Below are 7,056 nucleotides of genomic sequence, written 5' to 3'. Positions count from 1 at the left end.
CAGCAAGTAAGGGGCCCTTGGGGCTTTCAGTCACACTCCCTGGCCTGGGTCCCTTGGGCTACCCTTCTCTTCACAGGTGAGCTCTCTAGTACTTTCTACTGATGTGCTGCGAGCTTCCAAGGAGGCAGGCTCGCAGTCTTTAACGAACTGCACACGCAGCTGGGTCACCTGGGTCCCGTCTCACAGGCAGAAAGTGGAGGCTCCAGGCAGTGATCTGCCCCACTCCCATCACAGAACTTGTAGGCAGATGAGCCAAGTTTCAAACCCAAATCTCCGTGATGCCAGGCCCCCGTGTGCCTGCTGGTACCGCCTGGCATCCTTCAGTGACCTCTTGGCTGCCCTTGATCTGAGCGAGTACCATGGTCATTCTCAGGGTGGTGGGGGCCTGCTGACAGCATCCCAGTCCAAGCACAGTGACCGTCGGCCCCCACCCGCAGGCCACTGGGGAGAATATGGGTGGGGGCAAGCTGGCGGGCTGCCGGGTCAGAGGTTGTGTGTGTATGTGTGTTCATCCTGACCAGGAGGAGCTTTCCCCTGCCTCCCTCCATGTCACTCTCTGTCCCTGACTCTGGCTCTCCCAGTGGGCATCTCTGGCCGTCTGTCCCTGCCTCCAGGGAGCTCTCAGTCCTTGGGCACACCGTGTGAAAACCCTGAAGATGGGGGCACCGGGACTCTGTGAAGAACGTGGCGTCTGAAAAGGTGGCTTAGCTCCCGTGGTGGCGGCCACTTCTTGGTCAGGTTAGTTCCTTTTCCATGAAATGGAAACTCAGCCGCCTGCCCTGCAGGGTCACTTGCTGGGCGCAGGACAGGCATGAGGACACGTCAGACCTCCCCAGCCGCCCATCATCATAGCGGTGCTGGTCAAATGAAGAAACTGAGGCACGGAGCTGTCTACGCCATGCCCAAGAGCAGGGGTAGGTAGGGCCAGAACCCAAATCCAGACAGGCCGGCTCCGCACCATGTCCCGCCTCCCTGTGACGGAGCCGGGCTGCCGTGCACAGCCAAACTTCACATGTGTGGTTTCAGTTCATGGTTCCCGCCGGCCCAGCAGCGGGGTGGGGGTTCATCCCACTTGACAGAGGAGGAAACTGAGGCCGGAGGAGAATGCTAGCTGGTGGCCCAGGCCCTCACAGCAGCCTTCCACCCGTGGTGACACCACGCACGCAGCTGCGTCCTGTCAGCCTGCTCTTGCCTTCACGGGTTGGTTCTCCCGGGCTTTATTGCTTAGTGACTAAGCCTCATGGGGTTGGAGCCCGAGGCGGGGAAACTTCTGGAAGCCCATTCAGAGCCCCCGGCTCTGATCTAGAGGAAGCTTGTGGTTTCTCATTCCCTCGGTGGCTCTATTCCACCTGGCCCCGAGGGGTCTCACAGACCAGGGTGCTGTGGCCGTGACCAGTGGGGACACCCCCTCTGGGGAAATTGGTGATGTGAAATGATGGGGGAGGGGGGTGTCTTGGAGTTGGTGAGGGAGTGGAGACAAGAGCAGTGGGGGCATTCACACCCACCTACCCCTCCTTCCCCCGCCCCATGGGGCTCTCAGAATCCAAACCACCCTGAGCCTCAGGGCGTGGTCATGTGAGGTGATCCTGACCAGGAAGGCACTGTTGACCCGACCCTTTTTAAGTCACTGTAGCTGAGGTGTCCAGTGCCGGAGGGTCGGCTTGGGGGCTGGGCAGGGGGGCAGGTGTCTGCTGTCCATCCTCCCAGCTGCTCCCTGCTGTCAGCTTCCCAGGACATGGGCCCAGCACCTTCTACACCCCCACAGCCCCCCCACCCTGGCAAAAGCTTCCCTCAGTAAGGGGACCAGAGGGAGAGTGGGGGTTGGGAGAAGGGGCTCAGGCAGTGAAGTAATCTCTCCATGGCCCCCCGCCACTGAAACACCATGCTTGTGGGACTGAAATCTAGGTTTGCAATGCCTGGCAGTCCCCGCTGACCCCACAGGCTTTGCTGAGCCACTGCCCGAGGCCCTCACCTGACCACAGGTACCTCCTCCCCTGAGCCCACCCTCCCCAGGTCAGGAGCGGAGGCTCCGTGGTAGGAAGTGGGGAGATGGGACACGCAGTCAGAGTCCTCCATGGATGTGTGCACCCAGGACTCTGTGTACAGGTGTGTGTGTGTGCTCACACCCATGTGCAGGGGTGTGTGTACCTGTGCATCTGTGTACAGGTGTGTGAACCCATGTATCTTCGTGTGTTTGTGTGTGTGTACATGAGCTGCGGACTCGGCACCTGGCCAGGGATGCTGATGTGTATCTGTGTGAGCGGAGGGCTGGGCTGGGTGGGCCCCAGACTGTTCTGGAAGGCTGTGTCACCGTGAGCTGAGTGTGTCTGTGTTTTATTCTCTTGCCTTGTCCTCAATGCTCTGGGTTTCCCAGACGACGGTGTGTGTGCGTGCGTGTGCATGTGTGTGTGAGTGTGTGCCCGTGGAGAGCTCTGTGACTTTGTCAGGTGTCTATTTTTGGACTCCTCCTCTTGCCTTTTATCTATTCTTAGGACCCCAGTTCCTTGCAACTGAAGGATAGCACTCCAGGCCACCCTGCCTCCGCCACCCCCCCAGTCTGGACTGGCCATGCCCACAGGCATGCCCCTGCCCTTCTCTGTGGTCCGGGTGGCTCCTGAGAGCGGGCATGAGCTGGAGGAGGGGCAGCCCAGAGCTCCAGAAGCCAGGGGGGCACGAGTTGAGGCAACTCTCAGATTCCAAGCACTCAGGGTGCCAAGAGGCCTGGGTGGGCCTGTCCCAGACGGGTGATCCCTTTGAGCTCAGCTCCGCCCCTCACGGAGAAGATGAATTTGCCTGTCCACACCTCCACGGAACATCTGTGACCGGGGGCATTTGCAAGGATTCAAGTGAAGGACTAGGTCGGGCCGGGAACCAAGCAGGTGGCAAAGCAGCGATGGGCAGGAGTCAGGGCAGAGGGAGGGCTCCTGGGCATCCCTGAGGCAGGGACAAAATGACACCCTGCCTGCCCCCGAACACCCCCACCCTTCGCCTGACCAGTAATGCCATGCTGATGACTGGGGAGCCAGCTGGACCCTGTCCTTCCCCTCAGCCTTCAACAGGGAACACGCAGGCACCCCTGCACCCATGGACTGACTCGGGCAAGAAGGGGGGCGGGGAGATCAGGCGAGTGAGCATTTCGACCCTTTCTCACTGGGGGCAGAAGCCCCTCCTGCTGACCAGGGTCACGACCCGTCCACAATGATGGAGCAGTATCAGCCAGGCCACACAATAACAGCACAACTGCCACGCACGGCCTGATGCTCCTGAAGACCACGTCCCGGCGGTGGCGCCCTGAGAGCCACGGGGCAGAGGCTACCTCACCCACTCTCTGCAGAGCGCCCGCGCGGGAGGTGACATCTCTCCCATCCTCTCCATCTCACCCCTTTGAGAAACAGAGGCTCAGAAAGGTGAATCTTCCTGAGGTCACACAGCAAGGACCGGGCCCACGTGTGTCTGAGTCCAGAGCGCAGGGGGCCTCCGCACGGTGTGAAAATCATGGCCCTGCCTCCCCTCCAGCCTGACCCACACCTTCTAGCCTAATCCCCAGGCCCTGGTCTGTGGTGCTGGCAGTCAAAGGGACTGTCCAGGGGACCCCAGCAGAGACCAAGGACCTAAAGAGCTATGAAGCCAGAGCAATGGAGTCGTGGTCACCAGCTGGACTGCCAACTACAAGGCCAGCAGTTGTAATCCACCAGCTGCCGCTCAAGAGAAAGACGAGGCTTTCTACTGCCGTCAAGAGTTCCAACTGTCCCGTCAAGTCCTGTGGGCTCTGAAGCCCTGGACAGCTTTGCTCTCCGTTGGAATCAGCATCATGACGGTGGCATCGGGATTCATGTGGAGAGGCACCCTGAGCCTGAGCCGGCTTTCATTGAGTTTGTTCCCCCCCCATCCCCCCGCAGGGCAGAGAGATGCCACAGAGCCCCACTGATCTTGAGCCAAGTCCCTTTCCCTCCTCCTCCTCCTCCTCCTCCTCCTCGCCACCACTCACCTCACTGCATCCCTGCGGAGCCACGGCCTGAGCCACTGGAGGGCAGGGGTCAGTCTTCAAAGGTGAGACACCAGCAGGTGTGGCCTTGCCCGGTGAGACCAGGGGCTCTCGGGGTACCAGTCCACCCTCTGCTGGCCAGGATCTGAGTCACCACTGGTCAGGCCTCTGCTCTCGAAGCGCCCACAGCCCCACCCCTGGGAATAATGCCAATTGCCTCATGAGCAGGATGGAGCTGGGGCTTTGAAGATTGGGGGTGGAGGCGGGGTGGTGGTGGTGGTACAGCACATACAGGAGGGAGGCAGAAGAGCGAAGGACCCAGCCGGCTCAGCTTGGGGCATGGAGATGGTTACTGTCACAGGGGGTGCCTCCCCAGCCGGCCCTCAGACTTCCAACATCTGCCCTCCACATCCTCGCTGGCTCCTGGGGTTCCCCTCTTGGCCCTGGGCCAGGGCAGGGCTCCTTCCTACCCCACCCCAACCACAACAACAATTAACCCTTGCGAGCCCCAGCAAATAAAGATCAGCATCGCAGGAGGGTGGAAGCCTGCCGCCCTTGGGTGAAGAACCCCAGGGAGTCCAGGAAGACGGAGCCAAGATCACCTCCACACACGGGTCCTTGGGTGGGTGAGGGGGACCCTGCTTGCTGAGGCCTAGGGGCAGGGCACACCTTTAGGTCCAGGTATAGTGTGAGTTGAGGTGACGAAATATTTGCTGGGGCTCGGTACCATCAGGGAGCCCTGGTGGCATAGTGGGTTGTCTACCCATTGGGCTGCTCACCACAAGGTCAGCAGCTCAAAACCACCAGCCGCTCCATGGGAGAAAGACGAGGCTTTCTGTTCCCAGAAAGAGTCACAATCATGGGAACCCCCAAGGGCAGTTCTGTTGTGTGCTTGAGACTCACTCTGAGTCAGAATCCACTCAATAGCGGGGCGTGGGTACGCCCAAGTTGGGTTCAACTTTTAGTGACCCTGTGACAGAAAGAAAGGCCCGCTGGCCTTGTGCTATCACCCCAGCGGGCTGGGGCTGCGTCATTGTATGGCAGTGTGCATTTGTGTGACAGTGTCGGGATGGAATTCAACCTGTCACTCAGGTCACAGCCTGATGTTGCCTCATTGAGGCTGTGGTCTTCTGATAAGGCGAGAAACCGAGAATGTCTCTCTCTGCCCCTTGCCTTCCTGCCTGCTGGGATTCTGCCTGCCTCTAGAGGTGGCCCCATGGGGGCCACCCAACCCTGACAGCTGTTGGCACCCTGCTGTGTTTCCACTCACCTGGGACCCACTGCACTCTGCACCCACCAGCCTAGGATCTTCCTGTCGCCTGCTTCACCTTTCTGGGTCACTGCCCTGCAGCTACGTGAGTCTGAAGAGGGACTTAGGGACGGGCACCGAACTCACAGACTTACGTTAGACTGGCCAGGGATGACTTCTTGATACGGGATTACGTCTGGAGAGCCAGCTCTTGCTTGCACACAGAGGAGTGTCCCTGCATTGGCTTCTCTAGACAACTTGGTCCAGCACAAGGTCTTCTTTCTCTACTGACTTTCCCCAGAGATAAAAGGTAGAGAATAAACATTGACCATTCTGACCGGTTTTTTTAATTACTTTGTTTTTTAAATTGAAGATGAAAAGTTTTACCGTGGATTGGATCAAGCTGTGGATGAACCATTAGAACATCTTTAAATCGCAGTATCTACGGGCAAATGAGATCATGCTCATGTTCACAGCCCTTTCGATGTCTGTCTCCAGTGCCAGTGAAATGCCTGGTGCTTCTTCAGTCTTCCTTACTCTGACTGATTTCCATCGGGCACTTCAGCGGTTTCCCGAACATTCTCAGGCCCCTCACCTGCAGCATTTTTTACAGAATGCTTTTCTCACCCTAAAAAAAAAAAAAAAGCGTCCTCTGCTTTGTGCAGTCCCTCTCGCTTGGTGGCCGCTCTTCAGCTCTCTGTCCCTGAATTCGTCTAGTCTGGGCCCTCGTCTGAGTGGAGTCGGGCACCGTCTGTCCCCGTGTGCCTGGCCTTTCCCTCAGCCCAGTGTTCTCAAGGCTCAGCCAGGCTGTCGGGTGTATTACAAACCCGTTCCTCTCGATGGCTGGCTAGGGGTCCATGATGTGGGGGGTCTGCATTCTGTGTATCCCCTCATTTGTTGATGGGCAACCTGGATGGCTGCCCCCTTTTAGCTCTTTTGCATTAAGCTGCATTGAACATTGTGTGGTAGTCTAGGTAGACTAGAGAAACAAATTCATAGACACTCATATGTATATAAGAAAGATATATACATATATTATATATGTGAATATTTGCTCTATTTTATTTTTAAAATAATTTTATTGGGGGCTCATACAACTCTTATCACAATTCATTTGCTATAGTTTATTGTGCCAGCCTGGCCGATAAACACAAGTAGGATTAACTGAAGGGCAGAGGGATAAATGGCTCGGTGAGCCTCACCTTGGTTGTTCTGTGCCTCAGTTTAAAGGGGTACACTACCTGTGGGATGCCTAGCCTGTGGACTGTGTCACTGTAAGTTGAGGTCCCTGTAAGCCCACACGATTGGAATGTTCCTCTCTGGAGCTGGGGACTGACAGTTGATGACAGTTGGGGACCTGCCTTGCTGTTTGCTGCCTGGGTATATATAGCCCAGCTCCCTCTACAGAAGGGGACTGGCAACTGGCGGCTCTCAAGCCTTAAAGGACTGCTAGTGTCTCACTGCTTTATAATTTAACTGTTAATTTCTTGTATTATCTATCTGTATATAATTTAACGGTTCATTTCTTGTATTATATATCTATCTTTATAAATATATTTATATATAATTATTAGCAATCTGGTTTGTCTCTCTAGAGAACCCTGTCCAACACACCATTATACATCCATTGTGTCAAGCACATTTGTACATTTGTTGACCTCATCATTCAAAAGAGGTTTATATACAAGAACAACTGAATATTGAGAAAACGTCCCAGCCCAGTTCAGATCAAGTCCATAAGTCCGATATTAGCTCATACGTCCGATACCAATCTATAAAGTCCTCTTCAGACTCATGAAACACATGCAATGACGCCAAATGC

Source organism: Tenrec ecaudatus, chromosome 10 (genome assembly GCF_050624435.1).
Source record: "Tenrec ecaudatus isolate mTenEca1 chromosome 10, mTenEca1.hap1, whole genome shotgun sequence".
NCBI lineage: Eukaryota > Metazoa > Chordata > Mammalia > Afrosoricida > Tenrecidae > Tenrec > Tenrec ecaudatus.
Note: the sequence above shows the minus strand (reverse complement) of the source record.